The sequence below is a fragment of the Phocoena phocoena genome, chromosome 4, assembly GCF_963924675.1.
Source record: "Phocoena phocoena chromosome 4, mPhoPho1.1, whole genome shotgun sequence".
NCBI classification, from domain to species: domain Eukaryota; kingdom Metazoa; phylum Chordata; class Mammalia; order Artiodactyla; family Phocoenidae; genus Phocoena; species Phocoena phocoena.
The window spans coordinates 45,086,692-45,109,370 of record NC_089222.1 but is presented as its reverse complement, the minus strand read 5'-3'; positions in this window follow the sequence as shown (position 1 = coordinate 45,109,370).

Here is a 22,679-nt window from a genome sequence, read left to right as displayed (position 1 = left end):
TCAATGCAATTTCTATCAAACTACCAATGGCATTTTTCACAGCACTAGAACAAAAAATTTCACAATTTGCATGGAAACCCAAAAGACCCCAAATAGCCAAAGCAGTCTTGAGAAAGAAAAACGGAGCTGAAGGAATCGGGCTCCTGGACTTCAGACTATACTACAAAGCTACAGCAATTGAGACTGTATGGTACTGGCACAAAAACAGAAATATAGATCAATGGAACAGGATAGAAAATCCAGAGATAAACCCACTCACATATGGTCACCTTATCTTTTGATAAAGGAGGCAAGAATATACAATGGAAAAAAGACAGCCTCTTCAATAAGTGGTGCTGGGAAAACTGGATAGCTACATGTAAAAGAATAAAATTAGAACACTCCCTAACACCATAAACAAAAGTAAACTCAAAATGGATTAAAGACCTAAATGTAAGGCCAGACACTATAAACTCTTAGAGGAAAACATAGGCAGAACACTCTGTGACATAAATCACAGCAAGATCATTTTTGACCCACCTCCTACAGAAATGGAAATAAATATAAACAAATTGGACCTAATGAAACTTCAAGGCTTTTGCACAGCAAAGGAAACCATAAACAAGACCAAAAGACAACCCTCAGAATGGGAGAAAATATTTGCAAATGAAGCAACTGACAAAGGATTAATCTCCAAAATTTACAAGCAGCTCATGCAGCTCAGTATCAAAAAACAAACAACCCAATCAAAAAATGGGCAGAAGACCTAAATAGACATTTCTCCAAAGAAGATATACAGATTGCCAACAAACACATGAAAGGATGCTCAACATCACTAATTATGAGAACTGCAAATCAAAACTTCAATGAGGTATCACCTTACACCAGTCAGAATTGCCATCATCAAAAAGTCTACAAACAATAAATGCTGGTGAGGGTGTGGAGAAAAGGGAACCCTCTTGCACTGTTGGTGGGAGTGTAAATTGATACAGCCACTATGGAGAACAGTAAAAACTAAAAATAGAACTATCATATGACCCAGCATTCCCACTACTGGGCATATACCCTGAGAAAACCATAATTCAAAAAGAGTCATGTACCACAATGTTCACTGCAGCTCTATTTACAATAGCTAGGACATGGAAGCAACCTAAGTTTCCATCAACAGATGAATGGATAAAGAAGTTGTGGACCATATATACAATGGAATATTACTCAGCCATAGAAAGAAACAAAATTATTTGTGGTGAGGTGGATGGACCTAGAGACTGTCATACAGAGTAAAGTCAGAAAGAGAAAAATAAATACCGTATGCTGACACATATATATGGAATCTGAAAAAAAAAAAAGCGCTGAAGAACCTTGAGGCAGGACAGGAATAAAGATGCAGGTGTAGAGAATGGACTTGAGGATACGGGGAGAGGGAAGGATAAGCTGGGATGACGTGAGAGAGTGGCATGGACTTATGTGTACTACCAAATGTCCACAGAGCAACTCATTCCCTTAATAAGTAATTAAAAATCTGAGCACGTTGTCACGCACTTTGTAAAGCATTTTAGATAATTCCACCTATGAAGAACTCAACCAAGTGTAAATGTAATATGTAAATATAATATGATCCTATACTGTGGTTATCCCCTTCCTTTTCAAATCTGTTCCTCCTTCCACGTTATTTAATTGTGCAGTAGGAATGGTGCTCTATGGGAAACTGCCATGTTAGTCGTATCTAGACATGTATTGTGAAGTCGTTTCTATATACTACTTTTTTCATTTATGATTTGATTGCCTAGTCATGTCAGTTTTAGAGCTGAAACAGCTCTACTGTCTATCAATATCACTGTATTGTCAGAATCATTCATTTAGATCAGGCTTTTGTTAGCCCATGCCTGCATTACACCTTCCTAGCTTACCACAGAAAAATTTTCCCTCTCTTCAACTCTATTGCCACACAAGAGAGTAATTGCATCACTCGTAAATCTTCAATGCCATAATGGCCAGAGAAGACAACCTAGACTTCTTTCCTTGACTCTGAAGGCCCTTCACAGTCTAATCCAACCAGCTTAAATGTCATTTCTGCTCACAATTCACTTTCTCCTCTGGTCAAATTTAATGAATTTCATTCACCGTATGCCATACTATTTCCCAGTTGTGAGATTTTGGATATATCTCATCTTTCTACCTGGAGAATTTTTCCAGATATTCACATTTTCATAAGCTCATTATATTTTAGGGATTAGTCCAATTGTCATCTATTCCAATGTCATGTTTCCCTCCTCTGAATGTCCAGAGCTTTTTAGTTGACCTTTTTTTAAATGTAAGTAACACTTAAACACAGCATAAAAGTTGTTTAGATATGTCTTGCTACAGAATCAGCATCCAACACAACTGTGTATGGTCTCCTCCTCTTCTTAAACCGCTATAGGTGCCCAATGTCTTATAATGTTAGGTGCTTGAATAAGTACAACAAAGTCTGACATGCAACTATAACCCTAAATTTAAATTCTCCATATAGATTATAGGATGCTTAAATATAATAGATCAAAATTTGTTCCCTTCCTTTTTTTATTTACATTTTGCCTAAATAACACTCTTACTGTTTAGTAATTTATCTTTAAATTTTTCTTACATTCTAACATTTGCCTCTATCAATCTCAGAAAAAGAATATTTAGTCTGAAATTTTCCTCTTTGTCCAATCTGATAGAAAAGCAATAATAATTCCAGCAAATTTGGGTCTGTAATATTTTTCTTCAATGTTTTCATTCCACAAAACATCAATTCCAGCTTTTAGAAAAGAAAAACCTCAAAAACTTCTAAGAGAACAAGAGCGTAAATATGGCCTGCTGAAAAGTTTCATGTGTATCTATAAACCTTTGTTCATGTCTCTAGGAAGTTTACAACAAGGGTTTCTCTACTAAGAAAATTGTGTTCCAAAGTGATTATGCTCATAAAATATCTGTAAATTCCCTATAAACAGCATTATAAAACACCAAATAACTTTGTTGAACTATTAGAATTACAAATCAATAGTGAGAGGGAATCATTCTGTGATGTGCAGTTTGTGAATTAACAATTCTGGGCGCCAAATGAATCTGATAATGTTAAGACTCTGTTCTTTCTCATCAGTCCTTCATGTTCCCCTCCCCACCCTGTACAGGTTGAAAGCTCTGACAAGCCCGCAGTTCTCGAGAATGAACCCTGGAAATGCTATAGCTGAATCATCTCAGTTTTGGTTTGGCAACCATCAGAGTTCAGCATCTTCTGTAGTTCCAAGGCCAGCAGTTCTGGACCCTCTATAGAATGTGGATTGCTGGTTGTTCTTTCACATTTTAGTGGTCGTTGTGGCCATGTATTATATGAAGAAGCATTTCACAACCAAGCATTATGTCAAAGATATCTCCATAGGAACTACAAGCCTTCAAAATACGGCTTTGTTAACCCTTCAAGGGCATCTACAGCCAGCAAATGAGCCCCCTTTCTAAGTTTGCAAACAGAGGTTAGAAAAAGATCCATAACAGTTTTAACGGAAAATGGTAATCTGACAGAAAACTGTTTAGTATGGGGGCAAAACCTGTCTTAAACAACAGGTTTTTAAGCCTTCCCTCCAGGTTTGCCCAGATGACTTACTACTTTGCTCCATACATGTGCATTTTTCCAATATGACTTTTTTACTGTTTATTTTTAAATACTGTAAGTTAATCAAACCTATAAGTATTGTGTCTTAATGTTAATTAATTGAAAATTGTTTCTAGAATATAAGCCTTTATTATTCTCTGCATTCAGTTGGACAGCAAGTGTGATTCAGGACCTTTTCATATATTACCTGCATTAATGTAGCTACCTTCTAATTGGTCTCCCTGCCTCTAGTCTTAGATGCCCCAAACTTCTTTAGCAGTGATATTTCTAAAAGGCAAAACTGATGAGGAATTCCTTACTTTAAATAATTCAATGGCTACTTACTCTTTTCAAGATAAATCTAAGATTTTCACCAGGTTGTGCTAGACTCTTTATGACCTGACACCTATTCATTTTCATTTCTAATTTCAACATGCTCTCCAAATGCATACCTACTCTAACAAAGCACTCTCAGTTTGTAGGAGGCTCCATCCCACCTCTTGCCCTGATTCTATGATAGGATTTCACTCTGCTTACCATATTCTTGCCCCATTTTCTTTTTTACCTGGATACCTTCTTACTCCTTTGTCATGCTTCTTCTCATGTGTTACCTCCAAGAAGTATTCCATGACCCACTGAGGCATTCAATATACAGGTAAGTCAGATTCATGCTTTTATTTACCTAATGCAACATTGCTTAAGGATGTTAGCTGTTTTTAATCATTTCAATCTAATTTCTTTTTTCTACATCTTCAAATCCATTGAAATCACTAGGAGGAAACTTTGCTTTTTGCTATTTCTTTCGAGGTTTGTCTGAATATCAGTTGTGAAAATACTTTGAAGATCTACTGATTCTATCCAAACATAGGTCAGCAGGTATCAACATCATCATTGTCATTATCAACATCATCATCATCACCACCACCACCGCCATCTCAACTATCAGCATGTAGTCTTAAAGGGATCAGCAGACCTAGATTGGGCTTTGTTGCTTGATGAATTAAATGGAGGTGGTACTACCTGGATTAGGAAGATTTTAATACACCCTGGGCACTGGTCTAATCAGTAACAAACACGAACTAATTCTCACATTAATGCTATTAGGTTGGTAATATTTTCTCCACTTTATAGATGAAATATAGAAAGGTTAAGTAACTTGCCAAATATCATAAAATGAGTAAACGTGAGCCAAGATACAGAAGCAGGCAGTCTCTTTAACAATATACCATCCTGACTTTTGAAATTACTTCTTTCTATAAGAAGAACATGTTGAGAATTTATCCTGAAATTGTAAAGCACACACAAAACAAATAATATTAGTAAGAAATATATTATTAAAAGGAACAAAACTATATTCTTTTCCAAAATTATCTTGAAAGTGGATAAGCTGATGAGGTGTTTGTTAATTCTTACAAGTTAAAAGTGGAAATAACCTACACTATTAGCCTTTGTTACACCTAAAATATTTAGAAACATCTTATTGATTATACACCATTATTTAGATGTGAGAATTTTGTTAATAAACTATTTTTGTTTTCTTCTGTCAAGATAGAATTTTGGCCATCTAAGTTCAGTGGAGATATCCAAACAGAGTTGTAGCTATTACTATTCAATGATTTTTATAGGGGTTCATGTCTTGAGTGCAGAATTGGACTAAAATATTTCTACACTCTCTTCTGAATATAATATGCTATGATTCTGCCATGCTTCACTGCTTGCTTAAAGGATCTTCCCAAAGAACAAGCCCTGGGCTTATATGAGCACGTGCTGTCAATAAATTGCCCGTGATAGCACCCCAAAGCAAGCTCCCAACCTCCAACTCTACATTAACATAGATTCAGTTGCTAAGACTGTCAGCGTCCAGTTCCAAAACCCACCAACTAGAAATTTATACTGATGAAAAATGTATTCACCGAAAAGCCCTTTGAGACTGGCAGATCTCATCGGTAAATCATCTGATGTTACACAAGGCAAAGTTTGCCAGGAAAGGAGAGGACATAAAATTAATAAGAGATTACACCTACGTATGGAGCACTAATTATACACTTAAAAGAGAAAAACAGAGGGAGGGAGAAAAAGAGGGAGAGAGAGCTTGACATTAAAGCTCTGATTAACTTTAAAACCTTAATGTAGCAAACTGGCCAATCTGGAAATTTTGCATTCTCTTTGCAATTCGATCACTTTAGAAGTGCTGAGAGCTAGACTTCTTAAAACTATTTTAGACATATCTGTCTGACTCTTAAACTTAGCGGGTATTTGAGATCCATCAATCATGTACAGTAAAACTTCATGTTACTTTTTAATTTCTGGAAGGCTTTCATACTTAGTGCTAAATCAGCAAAATTGTTCTCTCAGGCTCCTAGGCAAGCAGATTACTCAGAAATGCAGATGTAGTAATTGAACATGCCCTAATGTAACCTTGATAGTTTGGCTACTCCTGACTATCCTGTGCATAAGAGTGTCACAGGAGGCTCCTGATGCTTAGCAACAATGCAAAGGCAGTTCAATGATGGCAGTCGTGTACAGAGGTAGCCTGGAGAAGTAGAATACCAGTAGCCAAAGGATGCATTTTTCTGGTTTCACTAAAATATTTACATTGTGATGCCTGCTTCTTGGATTCAAAGTTTGAGCCTGTAGGCTTCTGTTCATTGACATGACTGCCTCACAGTCTCAGAAAGCTTTTTAATATTCATTTTGTTATTTGTCAGTTTATTTTGTTACTAATAGAGGTGTACATCACCTGTATACACCTGCAATTTGTGCTTACATAATTCTCCTCCTTTTCATTCCCTCAATATTTTCAGCCTCAAGAAACAAACAGATCATAGGAAAGGTATTCTATCAGCACTTGAATCGTGGCTTATCGCCACCATGGATAGTTGCCCTTGATTAATTTTCAAAAGAAGAGCAACTTAGTTTCACGGTAATTAATGGCAATACTCATTGAATCAATTACTTGTCACTTTTCTCTTTGACAATGTCTCTACGTCAAAAAAATATTGCAGGGAGATACTATATTAAGATAGACATAACATGCATTTATGAAAGAGAAAAAAGAAAGCATAATTTAGAAGTGTTAAAAAGCAATGTTCACATATGAATACTTTACTACTTTATTTTCAGATTCTAGAGTTAAAAGCCTAAACATAAAATAGAGTGTCACATTTCAAGATGCTTCTTCATTTGTACTATTTGTGTCCTGTGTGTTTGTTTATTGAAAACATAGCGTATTTGAAATAAAAGCATAAAAGGGCAGTGCGGTGCTAGTGAAATATTAGCCATCTCAGGGGCTACACCAGTTGGGCTAATTATTCAATCCTGTTAAGAAAATTAACATAGGAAGCATTCCCCTCGAGCTCTATTGTCTGGGTCAGTTAACTTCTTCCAGTATTTTCTGAAACCAGAACATACCCAAGCTCCTTAGAGCTGATCATAAGGGAAGTGATACCTGCCAAATAGGTATCCACTGAGTATTTTATTGAACGAACAATATCAGTCTGGACTTTCTGTTGCTCCTGGAATAAATTTTGTGCTGCCTGGAGTCCTGATGCCTAAAATTCCCAATGTAGCTCCACATTTTGAAACATATCCTTGCTAAATATCTTTTAGAATGCCTCTGCCCCACCCCAGTGAATCTGCCCCTCCTCCCACCCTCGGCATCTGCTGAGTACCCATTTCTGTACAAACTCTCTGCTTTCTCAGCCCAGTTCCTAATACCAAAATTGGGCACCTAATTCCAGGGCAGCACGTCCACAAAAGGCCAAAATTCTATGTCATGTAGGACCTGAGATAATCAATGTCTTGTCTGGAAAGGTGGAATTGGAAAACTGAGGGACCATTGCTAGAAAAGCTGTAAGCCGCTGAGCTGAAACATCATGTAGAGTCCAGAGCTAAGGAAACCACTTCGAGCCGTCAGCAAAGGAAGCTGCTTGCAGGAAGGAAAATGGAACAGATTTAACATGTTTCTGGCTACATGTCTGGCATTCACTGAATATATATAGATCAATGTTCATTAATAATAGGTAAATAGTCAAATGCCATTGAATCCCTCCATTACCACTACTATTTTAAGCCAGAAAGAGGGGTGAGCATTGAGATACAACTTCCCTGATTACCACAAGAAATCACAGCTAGAATATGACCCCTCTTTCCAAACATCATCCCTAAGACAGATGACTCTGGAAACAAAGCAGAAGATAGGGTATTTAAGACAGAGAGAGATGAAGTAATTTTCTTGCACCACTATTTCGACAATAGAAAGACCAGCAAGCCTGTGGCTCAGTGACTGAGGAGTTATCCAGCCCTAGACTTGCGGGAAGGTGGGTGCACAGGAAAGGCTTATACATGCTTTCTGCTCTGATCACCACATCCATATAAATAGGCTTCTTTTTTAAAAGTATGGATATCAATCATGTTTGCTTGAATTCACCCCATACAAGTTAGGAAGAAATTTAGAAACCCTAATGAGTGTGGACCTTCTAGCCTGTGTCATCAATGTCACAGGAGAAAAAAATGACAAAGGAGTAACTCCATATAACAGCTCACCAGTTACATCCTCCCTCCTCTGGGGACGTATGCTGGACATAAAAAATAAATGCTATATGTTAGTAATGAATTCAGCTGAGAGTAAGCCAATGCGATATACAATCAATCTGAAGTCAGAGGTCTAGATTACCATTCCAGGTGGCCATTGAGAAAGTTGAGAAAGTGTTTATTTAGGAAAGTTGATTATCCTCAGAATCTCAGTTTTCTCTTTCTTAAAGAGATAATACATATTTTTGGCTTGGTTGCTGCAAGAAGTAATACAGAAAATGTTTCTGGCCTGTAGTAAGTATCCAAAAAGGGATAGTTATTAATATTATCATCACTTCTAGTACCTATTCCTCTGCCTGACTCCAAGGTCCCTGAAGATAGGGCACATGCCTTGCTTCTCTTTGTATTTGCAGCATCTCACCAAGACCTGGAACCAAGCAGATACTGCCTAATTATTTGCTTCTCTTAATAGAACTGCCCCAGACAAAACTAGGACTTAATGTCTGTGAAGTGCGAGTGATAGGCCAAATGGGGAATGTCTAGAATTGGGGGTGTTAGGGGAATACCAGTCATACACAAAGCAGCAGGCAAGTACAGGAAATTCACATACACATGTAGGGCATGCTATCTAGAGGAAGCCATTTACAGAAAATGGAAGTAATAATCATATATGGATTAGTGAGGACCAGAAAGGGAACCCTAGGTAAATGCATTACAACAGGCTAGAAGAGCCTGAGCTCTGATAGCTGTCAACATGGGATAGATACATAAGCAAGTAGTGCCAGCAGCAGGGAAAGCTTTAAGAAGTTACAGTAGAGTTCCCAGATAAAATACAGGATACCCAATTAAATTTGAATTTCAGATAAATGACAAATAATTATTTTAGTATAAGAATGTTCCATGCAATACATTATCTCTGTATACCTGCAACAATCTTGCCAAGCATGCATAATTACAATCCTTTTATTTATTTATTTTTTTCCTTTGGCCTAGCCTCGCAGCTTGCAGGATCTCAGTTCCCTGACCAGGGATTGAACACAGGCCACAGCAGTGAAAGCCTGGAATCCTAACCACTAGGCCACCAGGGAACGTCCCATCTACAATCTTTTTAAAGAAGAGGCAGTTGAGATTCTGAGGATACTCCTATGTGATACCGGGGGCATACTTATACTAGGAAAAAAAAAAAACTATTTGTTGCTTATCTGAAATTCAAATTTAACTAGTATCCTGTAATTTATTTGCTCATCTGGTAACCTCGAATTAGTGTATAAAGGTTAGGATGCCAGGATAAGGCAGGACCCACATATAGCAGAAAACTGGATTGCTAGACAACAAAAGTAAGAGAAGCAAATGACCAAGATATAGGAGGCCCAGATGCTGGAATTCAAGCCTAGTCCAAAAAAACCCCCAAAAAACAAAACAAAACAAAAAAACTGGCTGACTCTCCAGGAAATAAAGTAACTTAATAAGTCTGCATCTGATAGCTGAGCACATCTTTCCTTCAAGAATACAGGATTTCTTTCTTTCCCTCTGAGTAGGAACCGGATTGGCACTAATGCCTAGGTTAAAGACAAACTTGCAACTGCAAAAATGGGAGGGAACAGGGCCAGGAATCCAAACAGGTTTTCATTCTTTATATTTTCATGTTTTGTATTATATTTAATTATGTAAGCTGCCTCAAGTCCCTTTAGGACGTAAGCTCAGGTAAATCCTAGAAGAATAAATAAATAAATAAGCAAAACCCTGCCTAGCCCAAGGCAATTATAGGAAAACCAAGATAAGGAGCCCAGCCACAATCTAAGAAGCAGCTTGCTTTTCTTTTCTTGCTTTTCTTTGTACCTCAGTTACAGTACATCTGTTTCTTTGTACCTCAGTTACGGTACATCTCAGTTAGTAGCCTGTAGTCCCTCTGCTCCGTTAGATTAACTCCTTAATTTTCTTGGCAAATTAAATTTTCAGTTCCTTTTTGGAGCTTTTGATTAGACTCTGGGAGATAAGCATTCCAATGATTAGCTGGAATTACTGTAAATAAATCAAATTTTGGCAAAGATATTAATTGAAGCCAGATTTTTTTGAAGCTATTTTCAAGTCTGTCCGTTTTTGTTACTTGAACTTTATTCTGCTTAGCTTTTTATTGTCATAAATGCTTGTCCATGAAAGATAATTTGATTGAATTCCTCAACATTTCCTGGGAGTGGGGTAGGGGAAACACTTTAATGGAATATTTGAAAAGAATATCATTATTTTGTAAGGTCCAGGACGTTAAGGTGGTAGAAGAAAATGCTATTATCCAGTCCCTAGGTTTAGTGCTATACAGTGTAGGCTTGTAACAAATGCTACTATGCTTACTTAAGTGACATGTAGTGAAAAGCTTGACTGAATTGTCTGTTATTACTCCCACCAGCTACACTTTGGATCTGTTGCCTCTAAAGCAAAATCCTTTATTTATAATACATTTTTATGATTTCCATTATGAGATAAAACATTTATACATTGTTTTATGTTGTAATAGGTTGCTATATGTGTTATCTGACCCTTATGCTAGAGGTCCATATAGAGATTGGCCTTGGGAAATCTGAGGAGCATCCTCTCGACAGAGATTGGAAAGGAGTATAAAAGCAGGAATGTGTTAGCATAGCATTCTCTTTAGGTCCTTACAAGGAATGACAGCAGCCCTAGAGATAAAAAAAAGTATGGCTATGAAAACTCTGGATCTTTTTACTACCTAAAGATGTAAGTATTAAGCTGATTACCACTAAAAGAATGAAAGAAATGGCTGTTACCCTCATCACTCCCTGCTCTGTCTCCTTTCTGTCCAAGATTCATTCATTCATCCCTTTTGGTTTTCTATTTGAAATACACCTGAACTTTAGATAAAGCTCAGACACTGTGATCCTTTTCAATGAGATGAAGTCACCCAAATGGTTTGCCTGCTCTGAAAAATTATGGAATAGAAATCCCTGATTCTCCCTTCACTGTTAGAAAATAACAGATTCATTTGTAATGTGGCATAAATAAGGAAGAAGGGAAGAGGAGGTTATCTGTTTGCTTTCCCATGAACAACTTCTTATATTATTATTAATCAATTGCTCAATTAGTGATTATCTGTATATCTAGAAGGACTTGAGTACAATGGAGATAGAGACAATTCTTAACTACCCAAGACCACAAATCGCTAAATACCAAATTAGAGACCTCTCTCACGCATCTCTTCCTTCTGGCATCCCCCCAGTGGGGTTGACTATAAAAGAGTTCTTGTTCACGTCAGACTCAGAAGTTTCCCCTTTTCAAAAATAGAAAAATATAAAATATATAAAATAAAAAAGTGTTTTCTTATTTGATGTCTCCACTGAATTGATCAGTGTTCAATTGCAAAAAATGCAATTCACTCTGGCTAGTTCAAGCACAAGGGCTCTATTCCAGATATTAAATTGCTTATAGAGTGAATGTGGAGATTGAAGGAAGACTGCAGGCTAAACGTTTAGTGATGATCTCAAAAGCACTATAGAACTTGGTTACCAAGGGAACTACAAGTTTCTTCCACAATCATGAAGTAGTCAGATCAGCAAATATGCGAAGTCAAAAAATTCATCCCAGAAATGCAAACACTTCTAAGACTGAGTTTACCGACAGAAGCTACAGAAGTATCAGAAAATATGGCTTTCACATACAATATCTCTCACAACTACATCTAGTTAATGAAAATAAAGTACATTCATCTAGGTGTAAGCATATCTAGGAAATACAGTTTTTAGCTTTTCATATTTTGCAGTATGTGCAGGTCACTAGTAGGAATCAATGCGAATGCTATACACCACTCTGCCTGTCTGACCACTACACATTCCCATCACCTTCTATCCATGTTTAAACTTCCAAACGACAACAATAGCAACAGGAATACATTACCATTCAACATAATCCAGCAATGCCCCATAAAAATTAAGAAGAAACCTCTATCCCAAAAGAGATGACCAAACATTCCAGCAGTCACTGAACCCATTTCTGGATGATGTTCATTCTCTTATAATTAAGTCAATATTCCCACCTTGACATCCTGTAACCTATGAACTAAATTAAAAAATTATTCATCACCAAAACTGCATATTGTATAAAGTCTTAAAAAGAGAAGGAAATAAGAACTTGTATAGATATAGGTAGATGATAGAAGATGATAGATAGATAGATAAAGGAAAGATAGATGATAGACGACAGATGGAAGAATATAATATGAACAGATAGTAAAATCCTTGTTTCTGCAACATGCCATGAGGTTGTAGTTGGCATTTATGATTTCTTTCTTTTATTGCACAGTTCATGTGTCCTCTGCCTTCAGTAAAACCTCAGTTGGTTGAGATTCCTCAAATGAGATAAACCGGTGATTTATTCCTGAATAATTAAAACACCTGGAAGTCCTATTATTGAATTATAATAATCTAACATTAATTTTCCCCAAGGAACTTGGTAGTTGGAACCACTTTGGAGGATCCCAGATATAATCATCCATGCCACCATTGTATAAGGGCCTCTTGAGAATCTGGATCAATCCTCTCAGCATCACAGTAAAGCCCTATTGGTTCTGGAGGAGCCCCAAATGGTCAAGTATAGTCTTAATTTTAAGTGCCATAGAATCATCATTGTGTCTTCTAATAAATACATTCTCCCCTTGCACACCAAGACCTCTAAGCTATTAGAGGTTAAAAGCTGGAAGGTAGGAAGCAAACATTTCCCTAATAAGTCATTTAATATAATTGTGAGAGTTGCCATTCCTGGCTCCACTCCTTTTAGGTTCTGTGTTTTCTTCAAGAGAAATGACAAACTTACAATCTCCTCCTGCACTCCCCCTCCACAGAAACTTTTCTTACCCACAGATACACACATAACTGACTCACATCTTACCACTGAATGTAGTTTCTTTCAGGCAAACTTCACTGACCTCCTACATATGGGAAAGGTGATGTCCCATTGAGTCCCATAGCATCCTGTCCTTCCATATCATATTTCCACACTGTAACAACCTCAACTCAAAATATATGTCTCACTCTACTTTTTGCCATAAGGCCAATGGGACAGGCATTAGCCTGTCCCATCATGTTCATAATCGGAAACTGGAACTTAATGCAACAGTATAATACCAAATATTTTTAATCAAAAGAATTTAAAATGAGCATTCATGTGCATGTGCACTTCATGTGCATGAAGTATGAACACATGATTATGATGTATGACAATGATTGTCTTCAAGTCAAAAATCTCAAAGGTAATATTTCATTAAAAATAACGCTTTCATGCTGTGATTTTAATGGGGTATCTCAGGTAAACTTTGATTGACACCTCAGGCAATCAGTGACTGGGATAGTTATCTGTTTGAATAATAGTGCTTTAAGGCAGAAGAGAAATACCCACATTGCAGCAGAGTACTCAGTATGAAAATAGATGTCTCTTCCCTTTTCTGACAAAGTAACTTCCAGCAAGTATCAAAATAAAGCAAAACCCAAGAATCCTCAGTCTTATCAAGATTCATATCAAAACTTTGACTCATTGAGAAAATTTTTAATTTATTATTTTCCTTACATCAAGTGGTTTGGATTATGAAAAAAGTTTGGGATTAAACAATGTTAAACATATAGAAAGCTCAAGTTGTCCAAGTTACATTGAAATTATAAGGTAAATGGGAATAATTCTCATTGGGTTTTGTTCTGATAACTTTCACAAGAGTTTTAGATAGCTTGATGTCGTTTGAGGAAAAATAACAAATTGAAAATATTAGTGGGATCTGATATAATTTTCTAACCATTTCTTAGAATTAAAACAGTGCTTAAATTCTATTTTCTTGATCTGTCAACTAGAACAAGTAAATTTTATCTAAGTGCCTGCATTTAAAAAAAAAAGTATACTAGTGAAACATTAAAATAAAAATCAATGTATGTAAAACATGAAAAGATTATTCAATAAAACCAAATAGATATTTCTACAAGATTTATTTTATAATTATATATGCTATTATTTTATAACTATAAATTAATTTATAACTGTACTTTAAAATTTTGTAATAAAAGGACTTACTAATTATAGTGGTAGAGATTGTGTACTATTTTATCAAATTTTTTCCACACTAGAATTTATCTTATGCCTGAAAGCAATTTTCCAAAGACTGGCCCATATTTGATATCATGGATATCTACATTAAATTAGCATCAAAACTAATATGCTTTGTGCAAGCATTCAAATATATTATCAAATAGGTATTAACTTTTGCTTTTCCATGGCTGGAGTTTTGGATGAAAAGTCAAGACTTGTGCACAAGACTATGGTAGTTAATATGCCATTTTTGGTATTAAACAGTTTATTGCTAAGAAGCTGTTCACATTAAATATGAATCATAATATTATTCCTGGACCAAAAAAAGAAAAAGAAAGCAAGGCATAGTTTTTTAGCATGTACTCGAGGTTATGGCTAAAGTATATGTTGATCTAATTTTGGAAGTGATACAAACACTAGAGTAAAACTCCTCAATATGTGTTCTATTTAATTCAGGGATCAGATGAAAATCAGTTGAATTCAGTTGAAAACCATCACTAGTATGTTACATAAACTTCTATAATAAAATACTGAAAAGTGAATCTTAAAAGTACAACAACCAAAACCAAACCAACTAACAAGAAACAAATCAGAGAAACGATAACTTGGGAATAATGAAGACAAATGCAATAAAAGAAAAAAATGGGGACTTTAATAAAATAAATATAAATTGATAATACACTCCCCCCACCCCGCCATCAGTGCTGTATACAAAGAATAGGTAGTTCTCTAAGTAGTATGATTTACAGGGTTTTAAAAAGATTGCCTATGCCCCAAACATCTCCTTCTTATATTCAAACCACATCAATAAAGACCTTAATTTTTTGAAGAGAAGTTCTCCATGTTAAGCATGCAAATAGATTCATTTGGAAGTGGCATTAAATAAGCCTTACAAGAATTTAAAATAACACCTGTGGTGGATTGCTCATACAAGTAGAGGTAGAAGATAAAAAGGTTAAATGTAAGAAGGGAACCCTAATTGAGTGGTACAGCTGGAGGGCTCAGCAGGAGGCTTTGACTGGTGCTGGCCAAAGACCAACAAATTATCACAGCTTTAGAGAATGTCTCCCCAAAAAGCGTAAAATCCAGTTTTTCTCATTTCAGTGCGTACTTGGCTTGGTCTTTTCTCCCTGACCTCCAGTACATAAAAGCCCCAGATATGTTGTGTTATCACCAAGGCAATTAGAGTTGTGTCCGTATACTATCTTTCTTATAGCTCTCTGTTAGGTGAAAATCATGAACACTGACTCTGTTTGCATTATAATATGCTCTTTAAAATGTTGTATTTCTAAAAAATCACAATGGAAGTTTTACGAACTGACTGATAAATGAAGAGTCAGATAGATATTGGACAAATTCTGATTCTGACTGTTAGTAATTAACCTTGTAAAAGTTAAAATTTTTGAAGCTCAGTTTCCTTATTTGTTGGATGGAGAATGTGACACTTTCCTTGGAGATTTTCTTTGTTTGATGAGGATTGAATAATAGTAAGATAATTTATTTAAACTGATTTACACATAATTCCTCATTCTCAGGAATGAAAGATATTATTAGGTCATTCAAAATTAAAGATAGAAGTTTGATTAAAGTTCAATGAACACAGTTTTATCTCCTTGAGATTCACACCTCTATGTTCCAAGCCAGACCCTAAGCATTCTAAGACTTACAATATTAATATTCACGTCTGGCTTTAATTTTCTCACTAAATCAGACATTTATTGAAGGTAAAGAACATCTTACTCATTTGTATATTTTACCACCAAGTCTGCTTCCTGTTGTGACAGGAAATTTGTTTATTGAATGGCAGTTAATTCTTATCATGTGTAAAAATCAAATACGAGCAAAATAGTTCTTAGTGTTTTGTGTACAAACCTTAGTATCTGGTGCACAAAACAGAGATACAGAAACAACTACACAATAGGATAAATTGGTTTTTAATACCAGGAAAAAACAGTTGGAAGAAAAGCAAGGAAAGTAGTGTATTTCTGATAGGGAAAATTTAATAGAATGTGATTTTAGAGCATGTGGAGTACTCACCAAATTTAGGAAGATTGACAATTCTGGTGGCAAAGTGTAATTAAAGTACAGGAAAAAGCATAAGTCCAGACACATACCAGGCTATTTTGAGAACAATGATACATTTGGTCTGAAAGGTACAAAGGTAAGGGTAAAAAGTTAAGGCTGTAAAGGAAGTTCAAGTGAAATCCTGGTTGTGCTGTCCAGAATTTTAGGTTAGTTAGCTTTTCAGCAAAACTCTTTTCTTTATTTCCTGAATACATTGCTGGACCACATCATTCTGCCCACCCCCCACCCCCACCTTTTTTTTTTTTGCAGCTGGACATGTGCTTGTGATTGCAGCCTAGCCAATAGCATGAGGATGGGACTTGTATATTTCACATTAATGCTTTGGCTTTGTAAATGTCAGGTACAGTACTGTCTACTCCTCCCCACTGGGTGAATGATGGTGCCTAGGGAGACCTTGGAAACCAAGCTTTGAAGTCAGAGAACTTCTGTCATCTTGGGTCCCTGAATTTACTTTAACAAGCCTCGCCACTGCTAAGTGAGTAAAATAGCTTCATGTATTTAAATTGGGAAGAATCTGAGTTTAGCCAGTAAGAAGTACTGTTATCTGAAATCTGTAAAACACCTTATTTATTTATTTTCAAAAAGGTTTGGGTTTTTTTGGTTTGTTTTGCTTTTTTGTTGTTGTTTATTTGTTTGTTTTTTGGCCACACCACACAGCTTGCAATATCTTAGTTCCCTGACCAGGAACTGAACCCAGGCCACTGCAGTGAAAGGGCCAAGTCCTAACCACTGGACCTCCAGGGAATTCCCTAAAATGGTTTTCAAATAAGCAAGATTTGGAAGGGAAGTTAATAGGAAAGTATAGAGTTAACACTATAAAGAAAGACAGAAAGGAAGTGAAGGAGGGAGGGACAGAGAGAAGAAAGAAAGGAAGAAGGAAAGAAAGAAAGAAAGAAAGAAAGAAAAGAAAGGAAGAAGAAAGGAAGAAAGGGGAAGAGAAAGAAAGATATACTGTTTTGAGTAAGATTCTTTACTTATTAAGTGAAATCCACCTTTAAATAGCACTTCATATCCACAATATTTATTTTTGATAACTTGATATTGGATAGACATTTTAAAGTCAGCCAACTGTCTATTTTCCTTTCACTATCATCCACAGTTTACCAAAACTTGCACCAGATTTTCTTAAATGCTCAGTGCCCATGATAACCAAATGATGTAACTATGGTACAGAAGGAGAAGAAAACCAAATGGAGTCTGGAGCTGAAGAGAAAGGAGGTTGGTCAAGAAGAGGAAAACGGGAATATTCAAAATTCTTTCCATTTCAGTTTAAATTGAAATAGTTTTTCTAAAATGAAGTGATTCATATAGCTGCTATTGGGGCAGATCTGGGATTCAGCGCTCACACATCCATCCTGCTTGCCACACAAAAGGAAGCAAAGATGCCCTTTCACATATCAATGCCCCGACCTGATCAAATCACTACCTTATTTTCTCACTCTCAAATCCCACCCCTTGTATTTTTTAAAGTAAATTTGTTAAATTGAAACATCAATATGCATACAGAGAAGCATACATATAAAACCAGCATAACTTCCCTGGTGTCATTTTGCTAAAAAAAAAAATAATAAAATGTCTGAGAGTTCAAGAAATATGTGCAGTAGTAGATAGTGGAAGAGGGAAATTTTTAACAATGAAAATAATTGCAGGTAAATTAAAAATAAAAGCAGCTCACCACAGATATAACCATTATGCTTATTTTCTCTTTCCTTTTTTTTTTTAAAATGAGTTAAATATTTGTCCTTTTTCAGATAAGGTATAAAAAGAAATAAAAGTGTACCCGAGTGAAAGATTATAAATCTTTAAAATTGATAATACTACTATTTGGAGAGTTAAGATTTAGAAAATCTGAGTGTTATTTTTGCAATATTTAAGTTCCTGAAGGTGTAAATCATACCCATACTAACATGATAACATAAAAAAGCCAAATATTTGCTTTCTGTCACTAGATAACAGTGTTGGCAAATCTTCAAAAGCAGGTACTTTTGTTAAAAATTAGTATTTGCCATTAATTGCTAATTTACTAGTATGTGAACACGATTTTTAGCAATCACGGTTAAAATTAGTTTCCCAAATTATTCAATTGCTTAGTTAATATATTTCATTAACTGGAATACTACATCCTCTAATAATATAATAGAATTTTCTATTTATATAGTATATATCTTAATTTTTAGCTTGAAAACTGTGCCACTGTTAGGCATTTCTTGGCAGTTAATACCTAACTGAATTAAGAACTCTTATTTTGAACATCAGGGGATATTTGCTGCCAGAAATTGTCCTTGGCTTATCCCTATCTCAACAATTATTGTTTAAATATCATCTGCTTGTGAGGATTTTTTTAAAGTATAAATCTACTAAAAGAACTATGAATAATTATCTCTCTATATAATCATTAAAGCTTTCACACTTGTACATAGTTCAACATGATGTATATTATGTAAATATCCAAAGAATAAATTTATTATCTGGTGTATTATGCAAAAAAAATTGATCTAATCTCTGATATGATCTTGGAGAGTTTTTTTCCCCTCAAACTGCTTTATAGCCCAATCAAATTCTAAATTACGTATTTATTTGGACTTTTTTAGAAATATTTTATTTATTAGCATTCTCATATAAAATTAATTGAAAAGCTAATATTATTTTGACCTTATTAATAGCTTAAAGTACATAATAAGACATTGGTCTTTGTTAAACTATTTTATTGAATATTGACTATGAATATTTTATTTCCCCTGTAATTTTATTATTAAATGCTGAGATATGGACCAAATTCTCCAAGCTGTTTATTACACACACACACACAATAATGCATTGTGTACATATAGTAGGCAAGAAAATGTAAAGTGTGTTCACAGATCTCTACAAGACAAAGTAGAAAGTGTCAGCAAGAGGACACACATTGCAATATAGTAATCCAGATGAAGAGAAAAAAAAATTTCTTCTTGGAAGAAACTAGTTACCCAAATGTTCTTGTAGCTTTCGAGAAGCAAACACACTTTTGAGAAGGTAGAAAAATATTTTTCTCTAAGGTCCCAATTCTTCAAATATTCTCTGTACTTTATTACAGCCTCAGGTTTATACATGCCTCAAGAGCCAGTGATGACTATTAGAGGCAAGAACATTACCAGATCCCTTTAGAACTTTCTCCCTTACTTTTGTTAAAGAAAAAAAAAGTTTTAGTCTCTTAAGCCTTTAGCAAAAGTGATAGAACTCACAGTTTTTAACTGTGGGGAGGAAAAATAGTGAAAGCATTCCAAAACTGGACAGAAGATTTTCTTTTCATTTTTACTGAAACCATGGCATAATCTTTCCATTTTGATTTTGATAAAATAACCAAAGTTCTAATTAATTTCTAAAAGCACATTCATGTGATTTTTCTCTAAAAGTCATGGAATTAAGGCAAGAAGTAAACAATAGAGCATTTTTATAAACCTCTTCTTAATAATTCTTTCTACGAAGAAAGTTAAATTTGTCCAGTGACAGTTTTCTGTTCCAGAACTATATTCTTACAGGATAAACTTTTGTCAGCTAATTTGTACTTACAATAAAGTTCAAAAACACTTGCAAGGGACCTTCTGATCAACCTTATGAAAATATAAGGGGGCAACTTTTTTCAATTCTGGAATCACAATGGTCCACCTGGATCATTTTCTTCTCCATTACCATATCAATCAGCAGCATATAGATATTTTAATTTTTAGACACAGGATTTTTCCCATTAAAATAATACAAAATTGGGGTATTACTCATCTGATTCATCTAAGGCAATGCTACTGTATTCTTAAAAAGTTAGAGAAATACATTTTTTTAATTTAGCAAAAAAATTAAAACACTTTAAGTATTTCTGGAATTTGTCTAGTTTTACAAAGTTTATATTTCATTCAGAAACAGTGCATCAGATAGTCCTTTTTTATTTTTATATAGCAGATTTACTGAGATAATATACATATAATAAAATGTGCCCACCTAAAGTATAATATTCAGTGACTTTTAGTATATTTACAGAGTTGTGCAACCATCATCATAATCTAATTTTAGATCATTTTCATCAATTTAAAAAGAAACCTCATACCAATTAGCAGTTTTAGGCAACGCCTAAGCTACTTTCTGTCTATAGATTTTCTTCTACTGGACATTTCATGTAAATGGAGTCATATAATATGTGCTCTTTTGCCACTTGCTTTTTTCACTTAATATTGTGACTTTGTTTTTTTTGTAACAGCTTCTTTGACATTTAAGCTATATTGCATACAATTCATTCTTTAAAAATGTACCACTCAGTGATTTTTACTATATTCATAGAGTGTGCAACCATCACCACTAATTAATTTTAGAAAATTCTCAGCACCCTGAGAAGAAATTCCACACCCATTAACAGTCATTCTCCATTCAACCCTTCCTCAGGCCCTGACAACCACTAATCTACTTTTTTGTCTCTACAGATTTTTCTGTTCTGGATATTTCATATTAGTTGAAATGACACATGGTCTTTTGTGATTGGCTTATTGAATATTTTCAAGATTCATCCACGTTGTAGCATGTATCAGCACTTCATTATTTTTATTTGCATAATACAGTTTAAGTGTGTGAATATATCACGATTTATTTATCAATTCATCAGTTAATGGACATTTGAGTTATTTGCAATTTTGGTCTGTTATGAATATTGCTGCTATGAACTTTCATGTATAAGTTGTTGTGTGGACACGTTTGCATGTCTCTTCTGTTTATACCTAAAAGTGGAATTTCTGAGTCAGGTGTTTATTATTACTAAGAATTCGAGGAACAGGAATCTTCAATCACTATGGACTATTAGCTGGTAAGTTCCCTCTCTGATTAGTCTTGAAAGAGTGCATGTCTAGGGCATAGGCGTAGTTTTCCAGACCACTAGGGATGACTATGATTTTAACAGGGTCCTCTTTGATGGTCTGTTTCCCTGATTTCCTAGCTAAACTTCTTGCTGGTCTGCCTCTATTGGTATCATACCAAGCTGTTACCCCACAACTGATTGCTAGCTGATTGCTCTACTGGTTTCATCAACACACCTTGGTGCATAATTTGCTCCAAATAGAGCTGCTTCCCTCAGGTAGAGCATGGTATTATCAGTCTTTGAGGCTTGCTCCCCTAACCTGTGCCTCACCTCTTCCCTTACAGGACAGAACCGCTAGTCTATGAAGCAAGTTTTGAAGGTGGAATTTACCTTTCCCTGTGTGTTCCAACAATATCCTATCTAGGGATTAGGATCTGTGTATGTGAGGAAAGACTGGTGCTACCACCCAGCTATCCATCTCCCACCAGGAAAGATTGTCCCCAACATAGAGCTGTAGGGAATTGGGGGACTACACTCTTTACCAGCTGCCTTGCCAGACTTTCCTTAGAGAATGGCAATTGGGGGTGGGAAATGAGAGCATTGCCTGCCTGCCATCATCCACCTAATATAGGTCTTTTGCAGGGTAGAGCTGTGGAAGACAGGATCTATCACTGGTTTCTATGCTGGGATAGATTTTCCACACCACAAATTGGGTGCAGCACCCAACTTGAAAGCTAATGCCTTTCACTCTTATTACTAAATTTCCAAAGGCCTTGAAATAAATCCTTTTCAGTCTGTTGCAAGTCAAACCTCCAGAGACGACGAATGATCATCTTTGCTAATTTTGACCAGTTTATAGATATCTCTCTGGGTGAGACCTTCTGCCAAACTGCTCATGCTGCCATTCCATTAAGCCACACCTGGGTATTTCTTTCTAGTTCCAAATGCCAAGTTAGATCAAATTATAATGTTTAAAATAACTATGATCTGTCATAAGTGAGAAGAAGAATCTCTAAATAACCTTTAAATAACTGGAAGAGGTGGGCAGGCAGGAGGTTGTAAATAAAGTATATATTTTTTATGATTACTAATCTTCTTCCACAAAAAATCATAATTATTCATGAGCTCTTTTTTTATTTTGAAGGAGCAGGGTGTTAATTTCTCAAATTTCTTGCAGCAAAAATAAGATCTTCTATATTTCCAACCTACTTGATTTTAAATTACTCCCTTTTCTTGGTCCCTTAAATATAAAATTAATAAAGTAAAACTTTATTATATTATAATGTATATTTATAGCACTTGTCCATAAAATATGTCCTTGCTAGGATGATCCAGGGTTTTCATTAGAAATTCAGTTGTTTTTTAACTTATGAATACTCTTCTTATTCAGTGAAACTTAGTAAAAAAAGAATTAAACTAGACTATTTTATATCTGAATTCATATTTGAACTTTAAAATAAGGAGGTCTTACTTTCATTGATCATATGGCATTATCTTCATGGTTGAGAGTTTAAGCTCTTTTCATTGGTTCTAAATAATTCCACTTTTACTATTCCATCAGTACTCTAATTATAG